General features: G+C 42.6%; 1 long non-coding RNA gene across 1 annotated transcript in view; it reads left to right on the forward strand.

The window, feature by feature from the left end:
- Positions 1 to 8,868: 8,868 nt before the first annotated feature.
- LOC146019447 (uncharacterized) overlaps positions 8,869 to 16,097 on the forward strand; it is a 69,064-nt gene continuing 61,835 nt past the window's right edge. The window contains exon 1 of the long non-coding RNA XR_014450547.1: positions 8,869 to 8,943. This is a non-coding gene — a long non-coding RNA (uncharacterized LOC146019447). The remainder of the gene's footprint in view (positions 8,944 to 16,097) is intronic.

Raw genomic sequence — 16,097 nt, forward strand, 5'->3', positions numbered from 1 at the left:
GTCAAAATTGCGTAGCACATCATGACGTGTGTACGTGGCTTAATTGAACAGTGAAATAGAAGAGCATCTGTAGCTGATCACTCTAAAGCCACGTACACACACAGTGAGATAGTGGCTAATGGCCAATTTTGAGAAGAACAGATTTTGGCTAGATGCCCTGGAGATTTTGACTAAGCAATTTTGTCTAAATAATGATAGTCTAAAGACCTAATCAAAATGACCTTGCCTGCACAGACTATCTATGCTAGGAGATACTGACTTAAGGTCCATATACACTGGGCGACTATGCCCAGTGTGTATGAACAGCAATGATCACTATCATCGATGTGGGGAAAGCCGCTCAGTGCATACACACTGCCCGGTGCCTAAGGAGGGGGAGGATGACTTTACATAGCGCAGCGCTATGCCAAGCTGTCCTCAAAGCCGCTCATCTGCTGGTATTACCAGCAGATGAGCGGCTTTCCTGGAGATGATGCGGGAGCGCGCAGCAGCGCTCACCGTTCATCGCCGGGGCATACACACACTGGGCGGCTGTGAGCTGAAAGCCTCTTAACCCCTTCCTGACACAGCCAGTTTTTGCGTTCCTGACAGAGCCCTTTTTTTCAAATCTGACATGTATCACTTAAGTGGGGATAACTTTTTTTTGCTTTTACTTATCCCAGTGATTTTGAGATTGTTTTTTCGTGACACATTGTACTTCAAGTTAGTGGTAAATTTTCGTCGATACAGTCTGTGTTTTTTTGTGAAAAATACCAAAATGTCGGAAAAAAATGGAAAATTTAGCAATTTGCAAAATGTTAAATTTTCTGCTTGTGTGACAAATAATCATACCACTCAAAATAGTTAATAACTAACATAGACCATATGTCTACTTTATGTTTCCATCATTATTTCAACTTCCTTTTAATTTTTTTGGACACTAGGAGGCTTACAATATGAATAGCAAATTTTCAAATTTTCAAGAAAATTTCAAACACTGATTTTTTTAGGGACCAGTTCAGTTCTGATGTGACTTTGAGGGACTTGTATGTGAGACACCCCCATAAATGATGCCATTTCAAAAACTGCACCCCTCACAGTATTCAAAACAGCATTTTGGAAGTTTGTTTTGGAAGTTAGGTGTTTCACAGGAATTAAAACAAAGTGTAGGTGAAATTTCAAAATTTCATTTTTTTTGCAGATTTTCAATTTTAATACATTTTTCTAAGGAACACAGTACATTTTACTAGAGAAATGTGACTAAAAATTGATTCCCCCAATTCTTTTGTTTTCATAAATATCCTATATGTGGCCCTAGTGTGCACGTTGACCAAACCACAGGCTTCATAATAGAAGGAGCACCTACTTGATTTTGGAGCCTCCTTTTTATGAGATTATTTTTTAGGCACCATGTAGGTTTCTAGGCACCATAAGATGCTAAAAGTTAGGAACCCCCCCACAAGTGACCCCATTTTGCAAACTACACCCCTCAGGGAATTCATCTAGCGGTATAGTGTAAATTTCAAACCCCCAGGGGTTTCACCAATTGTGGTACAACTGGGCAGTGAAAATGAAAAATTAATTTTTTTACACAACAATGCAGTTCTGGCTCCAAATTTGTCATTTTCACAAGGAATGAAGGAGACAAAGCACCCCAAAATCTGTGCCCCAATTTCTCCCGAGTACGGCAATGCCTCACATGTGACCAAAAAATACCAGTTGGGTGCATGGCAGGACTCAGAAGGGAAGGAGTGATTTTTGGATTTTGCAGCTCAGATTCTGGTGGAATGTTGGTGGGTGCTATGTCGCATTAGCAAGACCCCCGAAGCACCAATACAGTGGAACCCCCCCCACAAGTGACCCCATTTTGCAAACTACACCCCTCAGGGAATTCATCTAGGGGTATAGTGTACATTTCAAACCCCCAGGGGTTTCACCAATTTTGATACAACTGGGCTGTGCAACTGAAAAATTACATTTTTTACACAAAAATGCAGTTCTGGCTCAAAATTTTTCATTTTCACAAGGAATGAAGGAGACAAAGCACCCCAAAATCTGTGCCCCAATTTCTCCCGAGTATGGCAATGCCTCACATGTGACCAAAAAATACTGGGTGCATGGCAGGACTCAGAAGGGAAGGAGTGATTTTTGGATTTTGCCGCTCAGATTCTGGTGGAATGTTGGTGGGTGCTATGTCGCATTAGCAAGACCCCCGAAGCACCAATACAGTGGAACCCCCCCACAAGTGACCCCATTTTGCAAACTACACCCCTCAGGGAATTCATCTAGGGGTATAGTGTACATTTCAAACCCGCAGGGGTTTCACCAATTTTGATACAACTGGGCAGTGAAAATGAAAAATTAAATTTTTTTACACAAAAATGCAGTTCTGGCTCCAAATTTGTCATTTTCACAAGGAATGAAGGAGACAAAGCACCCCAAAATCTGTGCCCCAATTTCTCCCGAGTACGGCAATGCCTCACATGTGACCAAAAAATACCAGTTGGGTGCATGGCAGGACTCAGAAGGGAAGGAGTGATTTTTGGATTTTGCAGCTCAGATTCTGGTGGAATTTTGGTGGGTGCTATGTCACATTAGCAAGACCCCCAAAGCACCAATACAGTGGAAACCCCCCACAAGTGACCCCATTTTGCAAACTACACCCCTCAGGGAATTCATCTAGGGGTATAGTGTACATTTCAAACCCCCAGGGGTTTCACCAATTTTGATACAACTGGGCTGTGCAAATGAAAAATTACATTTTTTTACACAAAAATGCAGTTCTGGCTCAAAATTTTTCATTTCCATAAGGTATGAAGGAGAAAAATCACCCCAAAATCTGTGCCCCAATTTCTCCCGAGTATGGCAATGCCTCATATGTGACCAAAAAATACCAGTTGGGTGCATGGCAGGACTCAGAAGGGAAGGAGTGATTTTTGGTGGTGGAATGAATGGTGGGTGCTATGTCGCATTAGCAAGACCCCTGAAGCACCCATACAGTGGAACCCCCCCACAAGTGACCCCATTTTGCAAACTACACCCTTCAGGGAATTCATCTAGGGGTATAGTGTACATTTCAAACCCCCAGGGGTTTCACCAATTTTGATACAACTGGGCAGTGAAAATGAAAAATTACATTTTTTTACACAAAAATGCAGTTCTGGCTCAAAATTTTTCATTTTCATAAGGTATGAAGGAGAAAAAGCACCCCAAAATCTGTGCCCCAATTTCTCCCAAGTACGGCAATGCCTCACATGTGACCAAAAAATACCAGTTGGGTGCATGGCAGGACTCAGAAGGGAAGGAGTGATATTTGGTGGTGGAATGAATGGTGGGGGAGGGGGGCTGGCGCTGCGGCTGGTGGGTGGGTGGGAGGGGGGGCTGCCGGGTGGGAGGGGGGGGGGGCTGGCGATCGGTGGGGATCGGTGCTGTACTTAACAGCACCGATCACCACCGATCACTGTGTTACCGAGCGGCTTAGCCGCCGGTAACACAGAAAACGCTGCAATTGGCTGTTCACATTTGAACAGCCAATCGCAGCGATCGGCGGCGAGGGGGGATGTCTGCTGTCAGGGACAGTTCAAAGCCATGACGTATATATACGTCAACGGTCGGGAAGTACCTCCCGACCATGACGTATATATACGTCATATGTCTGGAATATCTATCTGTCTATATATATATATATATATATATATATATATATATATATATATATATATATATATATATACATATATATATATATATATATGTGTATATATATATATACATATATATATGTGTATATATATATACATATATATATATATATATATACATATATATATATATATATATATATATATATATATATACATATATATATATATATACATATATATACATATATATATACATATATATATACATGTGGATAGCAGTTGTGGGTTGGCGCCCCTTTGAGTGACCTTCAATAATTAGATCTGTACAGCCTTTAGGTATAATTCCAAAACACAAATAAGTAGGTAAAGTCCAAAATTCATATAGATTTATTAAAAAGTCTTTTGTCCCACACTGTGGTGGTGGTTGAATCAGACCATAAAAAGTTCAGTGGTATATTTCATTACAGCACTTTAAAAAACGATCCCAACGCGTTTCGTCCCCACACGGGACTTCATCAGGGGTTCGCTACAAATGCAAACATACATACAATCATAGTTTAATATTTCGTATGACAATATAAACAACAGTTATATTAATAATATTTAAAAGAATTCAGAGGACTTTACTCAAATAGCATTTTCACAATATTGTAGGCAAAAATTCATTGACAAAACGTTGTTTAACAAAAAGATGGAGAACAGGTGATGAGAAGAAAAAAGAACATGAGAGTAAGGGTTCTGAATTTAGAAATAACTTGAGCTGGGAAGGTAGTTTTGACATACCAAAAAAAGGGTTAGGAACAATTTCCACTACTATCTTGGTGAAGATGTCTTCCACCCGGGTGGAAGACATCTTCACCAAGATAGTAGTGGAAATTGTTCCTAACCCTTTTTTTGGTATGTCAAAACTACCTTCCCAGCTCAAGTTATTTCTAAATTCAGAACCCTTACTCTCATGTTCTTTTTTCTTCTCATCACCTGTTCTCCATCTTTTTGTTAAACAACGTTTTGTCAATGAATTTTTGCCTACAATATTGTGAAAATGCTATTTGAGTAAAGTCCTCTGAATTCTTTTAAATATTATTAATATAACTGTTGTTTATATTGTCATACGAAATATTAAACTATGATTGTATGTATGTTTGCATTTGTAGCGAACCCCTGATGAAGTCCCGTGTGGGGACGAAACGCGTTGGGATCGTTTTTTAAAGTGCTGTAATGAAATATACCACTGAACTTTTTATGGTCTGATTCAACCACCACCACAGTGTGGGACAAAAGACTTTTTAATAAATCTATATGAATTTTGGACTTTACCTACTTATTTGTGTTTTGGAATTATACCTAAAGGCTGTACAGATCTAATTATTGAAGGTCACTCAAAGGGGCGCCAACCCACAACTGCTATCCACATTCTCCTTGTCCCCATCCAACAGGGGTCCGTGTGAGTTCGGCAGCCCTAACAAAGTTTACACCAGTATCAGTGGCGCGATAAGAGAGTCTGTTCCCCATATATATATACATATATATATATATATATACACATATATATATATATGTGTATATATATATATATATGATTTCATTTTATACATTTTTTAAGCGTTTTACATGCGGGGGGGTTGGAGCTGGGGGGGAGCGCTGCGGCTGCTTCTAGCTGACAGGGAGCGAGGGAGGGAGAGCGGCTGCCGGAGGGAGAGCAGCTGCCGGGCGGGTGGGAGAGCGGCTGCCGGGCGGGTGGGAGGGAGAGCTGCGGATCGGTGGTGATCGGTGCCAGCACCGATCACCGCCGATCCCTGTGTTACCGAGCGGCTTAGCCGCCGGTAACACAGAAATAGCTGTGATTGGCTGTTCACATTTGAACAGCCAATCACAGCGATCGCCGACCGGTGGGGGCATCCCTGCCCCCCCCGGGCGGCGAGGGGGGATGTCTGCTGTCAGGGACAGCATACATCTCCAAACTGTCACCGCGTCTATAGACGCGGTGACAGTTAGAAGCCATGACGTACATTTATGCCATGTGTCGGGAAGTACTTCCCGACCATGACGTAAATGTACGTCAAATGTCGGGAAGGGGTTAAACATATACTGTTTTGAGCGGCTTTCAGCTCAAAGTCGCCCAGTGTGTATGGGCCTTTAGCATCGGTGTCTAAGCAGAAGAAAAATTGGGAGATTTTGGCTAAACCTTCTAGTCAAAATCTCACTGTGTGTACACCCCTTAAGGAAAGCATGAGATTTCTGTTGCAATCTCATGTTAAATGGAATGCATGGGTTTTTCCAAGCTGTCTACCCTGATTTGTGCCACCCCAAACTTGGCAGCCACATTCAGTCTGAACTTTATAAAAGAACATTAAAACTGAGTGTTAAGCCATTGGCCACACATTAGTGTATGCTAACATAACCTAGACCATGTGTTTATGGAATTAACAATCTTGGTTGATTCTCACTTGGCTCCAGGACGTCCATCTGAAGCTCCACTATTTCCTGTTGGTCTGGTGTATGTAGAGCCTCTTCTGCTAATGTAAAGGGTGCTGCTTACAGCCTGCGTGTGTTCTGTGCAGCTAATGAGCATAGAAGAGTGTCTGCCCATTCACATAATGGTTTCACTGGTGCTGGGTCTGCCAATGGCAGATGGTGTTTGCGAGCAGTGCCAGGTCCCAGTTGAGTAGTGCCCTGGGAGACACTAACAGAAGCTGCCTCTGCAGAAAGCACTGCCAAACGCAGTGGCATATGCTCCACTCTGCCCTACACCTGTCTATGGGTAGAATTCACACACAACTCTCATGGCACCGGCTGGAAGGAAAGGAGAAGATCTAGTATCCATCTGGAATGTGTTTAACAGATAAACAAGCAAAAAAAAAAGACAAAGAGAAGTATGTCCTCAATACCAGAGCTGCGCATCAAACCCAAACTACAGAATTGTGTTGTGCCCCGGACAGTGTAGATGGGCTCCTGTCAGGCTTCGTGTTGTGCATTGTGTTTGCGTCAGGCAGATGCCCCGCAGTGAGGACTTGGATGTGGCATTTACTGACAACATGGCTAAGTTGGTGCAAATCTTTTGAATCAATGGGACTTGCGTCACCTATGAATGGAAATTGTCAGTGTGAGGGCCTGTTTTAAAGTGAGTCAGTCACACAAATGATCATCAGAAGTTTTTTATGTGTCATTTTGTATGGTTCCTCACCTGTGTACCTAATTCGTGGCTTGCTTCGCTCCCCCGCTTTGGTTAAAGTTGCTATTCATAATCATAGTGCACATGGCTGGTAAACCAAGGAAAAGTTGATAAAATGTGTGTCGACCGTATGTGTGTTGACCTTTTGTAACCCCTGACCTTTTGACTTGTCCTGCTTTTAACCTAAGGATCTTTTGAACCTGTTGACTGTCTATCTAGACAGTTCCTATGCATAGTCCAGAACCATGAGCATAGGCCCTTATTCAGATCTGATCGCAGTACAAATTTGTTCTCAAAATGGGCAAAACCATGTGCACTGCAGGTGGGGCAGATGTAACATGTGCAGAGAGAGTTAGATTTGGGTGTTGAAACTGAAATCTAAATTGCAGTGTAAAAATAATGTAGCCAGTATTTACCCTGCACAGAAACAAAATAACTCACCCAAATCTAACTCTCTCTATACATGTTACATCTGCCCCACCTGCAGTGCACATGGTTTTGAACCTATAACCAGTTCACAAGGAACCAGTGACATCATTGAGGTCTGAGGCTCATATGCCTGCACTTGTATGTATGTCGTCAGGAATCCCTCAATTACTTGTAACTTCCCAATAAAGCGACATTGACACACAGTGATGCGGTTGTTTTATTAATGTATAAATGGGAAGTTGCATTGATGTTGAACAAGCATATATCTCGCAGTATTCCCAATTAGAAAAACAGAACAAGACTATTGTGTCCCGTGTTTTCCATTTGGTGCTTAATGCAATGGATCCATTATTGGAGGTTATCGATTTCCACTAATTTGATTAACACAGTTACAGAAATGTCTGTTAATGCTTTCCAGCGGCAATAATCCCACATGGGAACCCGGACCAGAGCCCATGTATTTCACACTTCCTGAGTATGTGGTAATGCAATTTCTCCTGTCTGTTTTTTCCATGAGGTGTGTGATGTGCATTTCATTATGGACGCTGTTACAGCGAGTGCTATTACATAAGTGCATGCTTATTAAGGACTCTCTACAGTAATAGGCAGAGTAGATATCAAGATATCAAAGGGAAGGCGCTTTGAAATGAGTGTGTCTACAGCCAAGCAGCAGTTAGAGTAAATGGGTAGTCACTCCCAATCGTAAGTAAGAAGGTCAGGAAGGGTAAACTGCGCTAAACATACGTTAAAAACATATCAGTAAAAAAACAACATTTAATAGGTGAATGGCATCAGAATAAACATTGTATATAATAAAAAATGTTAAATATTTATAACAGACACTTGCAAAGTCAGTTGGGATAAACTTTATATGCACTCAGGGCAGGATCAAGGACCACATGGGCCTGGTGCTGAAAATATCCCAGGGCCTATTAGGTTAAGTTGAGGAGGTGAAGCCAATGCCATGTAGCCACTAGGCATGTAGAAACCATACACTATAAAAGGCCTAGCCAACATGTTGCTCTCCAGCTGTTGTGAAATTACACATCCCAGCATGCCTTGCCACAGTTTCAGCATACCCTAATAGCAAAACTGTGGCAAGCTATGAATTGATTTGGCACACCATGAACTAGACCATTGATGGTCTAACTGCAATTTTGTGGTGGGAAAGGGCGTTATCGCAAAGCTTGTTGTAGGAGAATGGTGGGGCCCCAGGTCAGCTGCTGAAGAAAAAAAAAATAGATTACCCATAATGCACTCAGTGTTTACCCAGAATGCCATAGTGCACATATGCAAATTAGTTGACCCATAACGCACTCTGATTTTAAACGATGTCAGGTTTCATCGTTCTTTTCCTTGTGTAATTAATAGAAATGGTGATCAGCATACAGTACTGTAAGTATTTTGCAAGACAGATATAATTAAGCACCCTCCCCCCGGGCACCCATGCCCCCCCCCCCACCCTGTGCCTTACCCCTTCGCTTAGCAACAGGGACCCGCAGATCTTCTCTGCGATGCGGTCCCGACTCCCCCTCCTGGCTACTGCTGCTTTGGAAACAGACCATCATAAAATGTCCGCCCCCATACAGCAGACTGTTCTATGAAACTGTCTGCTGTATGGTGGCAGACATTTTGTGAGGGTCATAGCAGCAGACGCAGATGGGGAGCCAGGACCGCACCGCAGAAAAGATCTGTGGCTCCCTGTTGCTAAGCGGAGGGGTAAGGCTCGGGGGGGTCATGGGGGGGGAGGGTTGCTCATTTTACTTGGGGGGGAGGGGAGGAGTTGCCGAAATGTTCGGCAGGGGGCGCATTTATTATAGTTACGCCACTGGGCGTGTGACAGTTAAAACTGCTGTTGGCTGCTGCTGGAAGCGCCTCATACATTAAGCGCTTTTGGATTAAATCACTGTTTTCTTGAAATACCTGAGAGCTGCTCCTTTACTTTACTTGGGCCCTGCACCAATTTTTTTAACCCTATTAGAGTGCCACCTTGTCCGCAAATCCAATATATATATATATATATATATATATATATATATATATATATATATATATATATATAAATATATATATATATATATATATATATATATATATATATATATATATATGTTTCCACATATTTTACACATACACAAACGTGACTGAAATCACAATATGGCAGGTGGATCTACAGCTCCAGGCCCTCCATTTATTTTGGGCCCATATAATTTCAATGGATTTAGGTATGGGGTACAGGCCAGTAAGCTGCCAAACAGCTTGCCCACTGTTCTATGTGCTGAAATGCTGGTTGGCTGTCCATGCACTTAAATTAATTACTGAAGGTTTTTTGACTGGTTTAACCCTTTAAATGCCAAGTGAATTTGTCAAAACAGGTGTGAAAATTGACAAGCAAACATTTTTACTCATCATAATAACCTGTAATGTTTACCTTATATTGGAAATATGAGGATTATGGGAGAGTTTGGCTGGTTATGGACTGTTACTATGTCTGATTTCAAATATCTACATTTTGGTAGTTATTCTTTAGTGATCATATGGAACCTGATTTATAGTAAGCTGTTATTTCTCTAGTACAGGGATTCCCAAAGTTATGTGGTAATGGACAGGATTCCCTTCTGTTTGTCCACAATTTGACTATTATAATGGACATAAAAAAACTTGAATTGGTCCTGCACCACCAACCCAGGGCACCCCTGCAAGTCCCCCAAGGCACTCCAGGGTATACTGTGGGCCGGCGTACCACCATTAACAAGGCAGGATCTGGTTCACTCGCAAGGATGAGAATTCGCATCCGAGGGAATGAACCTGAATGCTCTCCTATGTATATAAGCGGCACTGCTGTTTTTAATATGTTGTGGAATATGTAATTTACACAGTAAAGGAGTTCTCAGACTGAGGTAATTATGGTCCATGAATACACAGCACAAAGGTATTATACTGTACTGTAGCTTGTCTGAGTAACTAGGCTAAATTGTGGTCCCAGGTAATTTTGTCATTTTTTTAAGATTGTAATATTGTTTTATTCATGCAAATACGAGATAGCGTTCTGACAATTTCCTAGCCTGTATTTGACCTTCTGTTGCTGTTCTACAATCCTGGAAGCAGATTCATGTGTATTGACATGTCCACATCTGCATTTGTTACTTCTTCATAATAGTAAATACCAAACTGCAGAGTATATTGTTAGTGCCAGGGTCGCTGTTCTTATACATCTATATAGAGGGAATTTAATATTGTAGGTTTGAAACTGCCAGCTCCCTAGTATTTGTCACAGCGAGTTTGCCAATTTTGTTATAGCCACAATCCTCCCTTATGTTCGGGAGAGAACAAGCCAAAAATACAAGGCCTCATATAAACAGACACGTACATGTTACATTTACTGGCACTATATAGATGACAGAATCCGTGTCAGTATTTAGACGGCCCATTTCCTCTTGTACTATTCCTTTTTCTAACAAGCCAGAGATAACGGGGAGGTGCAACATCCTTAAAAACTTTTTCAATTAAATTTCTAGTATTAAATGTTTTGTAATATTCAAAGACTTAACAAATATGGCTCCATGAGCGCTATCCAGCATTGGGGGCTTTTTACTGGAGCCTGATTAAGATGGAAGCAGAAGCCTACGTTACCTTATGGATGTCTGTCTGTGCTTTCTCCTACTCTGTACCATACTTGCCTGCTTTTACTTTCACCTCTCCGGGAGAAGCCCGGAGAGGCAACCCGTCAGGGGGAGGGGGCAAGGCTGACATCACTCTGCCCCGCCCCCCCCATGTAAAAAAAAACCTCAGTGATTCGCGGGCTGCGATGAGGGGGCGGGGCTTAAATGATGCTTAATGCAGCGATCGCGTAATTTAAGTCCCGCCCCCTCGCCACGGACCCGCGATTTGCGCTAATTAATCCAGTGGGCATAGGGAGGAGCGGGGGCTGTGAACAAAAAAACGGGAGACTTGCCCACCTTCCCGGGAGGGATTTTCGGGAGGCTCCCGGCCATTCCGGGAGGGTAGGCAAGCCTGCTCTGTACACATGTTCATCTAACAGTTTGACAACCGATACAATCTATAGTAGTTAAGAGAAGCATTACATAAATGAACCAGTCCACAAAACATGGCAGAACTTAGCAGTGCTCATCTGCCCAGGTTCTTATTCATTTATAGCTTACATCATTAAGGGAAATGTTATTGCTGCGACAATTGCCAACAAATACTGAGAGAAAGGGGGTCTATTCATACATTGGTCCCTTAGCCCCTAATTAAGGCATTAGGAACGCCAGTAGATAGAATAAGAAGACCGGGTTGTGAGCTTGGATAAATTGGGTTATTCTGGTTGATTTGCTTGGATGCGAATTCGCACCCTTGCGAGTCAACCAGAAACTGCCCTAAATGGTGGTACGCCCGCTCCCCCTCGCTGCGTGTGTTTGCACGCAGGGCCTGCCAATGGATGTTTAACATAAAGATCCATTCGCAGCCTGTGGGTGATCACCCACATCATTCGATGGTCGCCGACCATCGAATGATGTGGAACGTGAATGCATATCTAAGTGACTCTCAGGTCACTTAGATTTGCATGCACCTGCCCGCCCCTGGCACCAACGTCACTGGCAGGGCCGGCGCCACCACTAGGCAAATCTAGGCATTTGCCTAGGGCACCGGCCACTGGAGGGCGGCATTTCCCCCCCCCCCCCCGTGCCGCGGGGGTACCTGTCCTGCGGCTGTGTATATAAAGCTTGCGGCGGCGGCAGCGGTGGGTACCTGCAATCAATAAGAATTTAATAATGAGCGCTATCCGCCTGGCTACGCGGAAGCGCTTCTGTTGTGGAAACACTGGCCGCACGCTGATTGGCTGAGATTCAGCCAATCAGCGTGCGCCGTGCGGCCAGTGTTTTCACAACAGAAGCGGTTCCGCGTAGCCAGACGTATAGCGCTCGTTATTAAATTCTTATTGACTGCAGGGACCCCCAGCTGCCGCCGCCGCAAGCTTCATATACAATATACACAGCCGCAGGACAGGTACACCCCCCCCGGCACCGGGGCGCTCCGGTGCCTTGCACAGGCCCTGGTCACTGGTCAGTTACCATGGGAACGCCCAGCATTTACATGGGAACGCCCATGAATCTCTGGGCGTTCCCATGGGCGTGACTATTCCCCACCTCCATGCGCATCCGGCATATGCACATGCGCAGAAATTCGGCTGCGCATGCGTATACGCCAAACATCGGTCCCCGTGCGAATGAACGCTGGCTGCGAACGGACCAGAATAAGGTCCAAAGGGTATGTCGTCCCCTGGTCGACAATGTCTACGTTGACAGTCACTAAGTCGGCCGCTAATGGTGGACAGTGACTAGATGGCACCTAAGAATGTTCTGCATAGCCTAGGTCAACATTGACAGAAGGTCAACACAAGCTTGAGGTCAACATGGTAATGGTCGACATGAATATGGTTGACATAAGTTTTTATCTATCCAAGTAGAGAAATAGAGTGGTGACCGACCATGTTTATGTCGCCTTAAAGCTTGTGTTGACCTTCCGTCTGTGTCAACCTATGGTATGTCGACCATTCTTAGGTGTCGACCTAGTCACTGTCAACCATTAGTGGTCAACCTAGGCATTGTCTATCATCTATACTGTAACTGGATAAAGAAAGTTGAATGAATATTTGGGAAATGATTGCAAAGACCTAGAGCTCTAGTAAGGTGTGGTACAGTATATGTGTAATCTGGGGAAAATAGTTACTTTTTAGGGATTAAACCCTATGATGAGCCCTAAACACGGGGCGATATTCAACCATTTTCTGAGCGATTTCACATAATTTTAATAAATCGTGGCTCCTACACAGTGACAGGAGCCACGTGCTGCATGTACTGTTACGGCGCAGCACATAGCTCCTGTCACTGAGGAGGAGCCGGCACTTTTGTGTTATTATAGATAAATAGGTAGATAGATAGACAGACATATATTTTAGATATACAGTAGTGTTCCTGGAACAAGTGGCTCGGTAATACATATACTTATGCTGCATATTTCATTTGTTATAACTAACCCTTAGCCTGGACATTTACAGCTGACAGTGCAGCATGTCTGCTAAATGTTTAAAGATAATAATTTAGCTGAGCACTAACCTTTTGGAGCTACACTTTCTCTGACAGCTTCACGTCATCGCCATGTTCCTGAACCTGTGTCTATAAGGCTGCCTCTAAGCACCCCGCGATGATACCCTTCACTTTCACTTTCATTTATATGCAACTCAATGAGATAGAGAAAAAAGTTCATCCATCTTCAGCTTTTAATTTATTGATGAGTTTAAAACAACTGTTTAATGTGGAAAAGCGAAGCAGATCGATAGCAGGGAGCACAAATAAGTACTGCTATTGACACATCCGTATTTTAAGCCTAATTGCAGCCATATGCACTTTCTAAGGACATCTCACCCAGTAATTACGCCCTGGGGAATAGGTAGTTTATTGATGCATCTGTTTATTTTGCGCACACGTGTTCCTGATTATAGTCTCTGGGGGTCATTAGTGGAACCTGCAGTCCATCTTGTATTTATCTCTGAGCTGATATCAGACGCTTTAGCATCATGAATTTAAATTGTGTTCAGCCCAATTGTTTCTCCATTAAATTGTAAATAATTGTGGTGTGACACAGCTTCCATACAAGTTGTCTAGGATTAGTGACAACATTCCTACTGTGTTACAAAGAGCTGATGGAATCTATGTTTCACTATAAAGGTCTACAGTATAGAAACTTCTGTGTATGAGGTGGAATGGTGTCAACTTTGCTTTGCTTCTGTTCATCAAAGACTTTAACCCCTTCCTGACGCAGCATGTTTTTGCCTTCCTGACAGAGCCCTTTTTTTCAAATCTGACATGTATCACTTAAGTGGGGATAACTTTTTTTTGCTTTTACTTATCCCAGTGATTTTGAGACTGTTTTCTCGTGACACATTGTACTTCAAGTTAGTGGTAAATTTGGGTCGATACAGTCTGTGTTTTTTTGTGAAAAATACCAAAATGTCGTAAAAAAATGGAAAATTTAGCAATTTTCAAAATGTTAAATTTTCTGCTTGTGAGACAAATAATCATACCACTCAAAATAGTTAATAACTAACATAGACCATATGTCTACTTTATGTTTCCATCATTATTTCAACATCCTTTTAATTTTTTTGGACACTAGGAGGCTTAAAATATGAATAGCAAATTCTCAAATTTTCAAGAAAATTTCAAACACTGATTTTTTTAGGGACCAGTTCAGTTCTGATGTGACTTTGAGGGACTTGTATGTGAGACACCCCCATAAATGATGCCATTTCAAAAACTGCACCCCTCACAGTATTCAAAACAGCATTTTGGAAGTTTGTTTACCCTTTAGGTGTTTTACAGGAATTAAAACAAAGTGTAGGTGAAATTTCAAAATTTCATTTTTTTTTGCAGATTTGCAATTTTAATACATTTTTCTAAGGAACACAGTAGATTTTACTAGAGAAATGTGACTAAAAATTGATTCCCCCAATTCTTTTGTTTTCATAAATATCCTATATGTGGCCCTAGTGTGCACGTTGACCAAACCACAGGCTTCATAATAGAAGGAGCACCTACTTGATTTTGGAGCCTACTTTTTATGAGATTATTTTTTAGGCACCATGTAGGTTTCTAGGCACCATAAGATGCTAAAAGTTAGGAACCTCCCCCACAAGTGACCCCATTTTGCAAACTACACCCCTCAGGGAATTCATCTAGGGGTATAGTGTACATTTCAAACCCCCAGGGGTTTCACCAATTGTGGTACAACTGGGCAGTGAAAATGAAAAATTAATTTTTTTACACAAAAATGCAGTTCTGGCTCCAAATTTTTCATTTTCACAAGGAATGAAGGAGACAAAGCACCCCAAAATCTGTGCCCCAATTTCTCCCGAGTACGGCAATGCCTCACATGTGACCAAAAAATACCATTTGGGTGCATGGCAGGACTCAGAAGGGAAGGAGTGATTTTTGGATTTTGCAGCTCAGATTCTGGTGGAATGTTGGTGGGTGCTATGTCGCATTAGCAAGACCCCCGAAGCACCAATACAGTGGAACCCCCCCACAAGTGACCCCATTTTGCAAACTACACCCCTCAGGGAATTCATCTAGGGGTATAGTGTACATTTCAAACCCCCAGGGGTTTCACCAATTTTCATACAACTGGGCTGTGCAAATGAAAAATTAAATTTTTTACACAAAAATGCAGTTCTGGCTCCAAATTTGTCATTTTCACAAGGAATGAAGGAGACAACGCACCCCAAAATCTGTGCCCCAATTTCTCCCGAGTACGGCAATGCCTCACATGTGACCAAAAAATACCATTTGGGTGCATGGCAGGACTCAGAAGGGAAGGAGTGATTTTTGGATTTTGCAGCTCAGATTCTGGTGGAATGTTGGTGGGTGCTATGTCGCATTAGCAAGACCCCCAAAGCAGCAATACAGTGGAACCCCCCCACAAGTGACCCCATTTTGCAAACTACACCCCTCAGGGAATTCATCTAGGGGTATAGTGTACATTTCAAACCCCCAGGGGTTTCACCAATTTTGATACAACTGGGCTGTGCAAATGAAAACTTACATTTTTTACACAAAAATGCAGTTCTGGCTCCAAATTTTTCATTTTCACAAGGAATGAAGGAGACAAAGCACCCCAAAATCTGTGCCCCAATTTCTCCCGAGTACGGCAATGCCTCACATGTGACCAAAAAATACCATTTGGGTGCATGGCAGGACTCAGAAGGGAAGGAGTGATTTTTGGATTTTGCAGCTCAGATTCTGGTGGAATGTTGGTGGGTGCTATGTCGCATTAGCAAGACCCCCGAAGCACCAATACAGTGGAACCCCCCC

This window comes from Crinia signifera, chromosome 7 (assembly GCF_055691185.1).
Source record: "Crinia signifera chromosome 7, ASM5569118v1, whole genome shotgun sequence".
NCBI classification, from domain to species: Eukaryota; Metazoa; Chordata; class Amphibia; order Anura; family Myobatrachidae; genus Crinia; species Crinia signifera.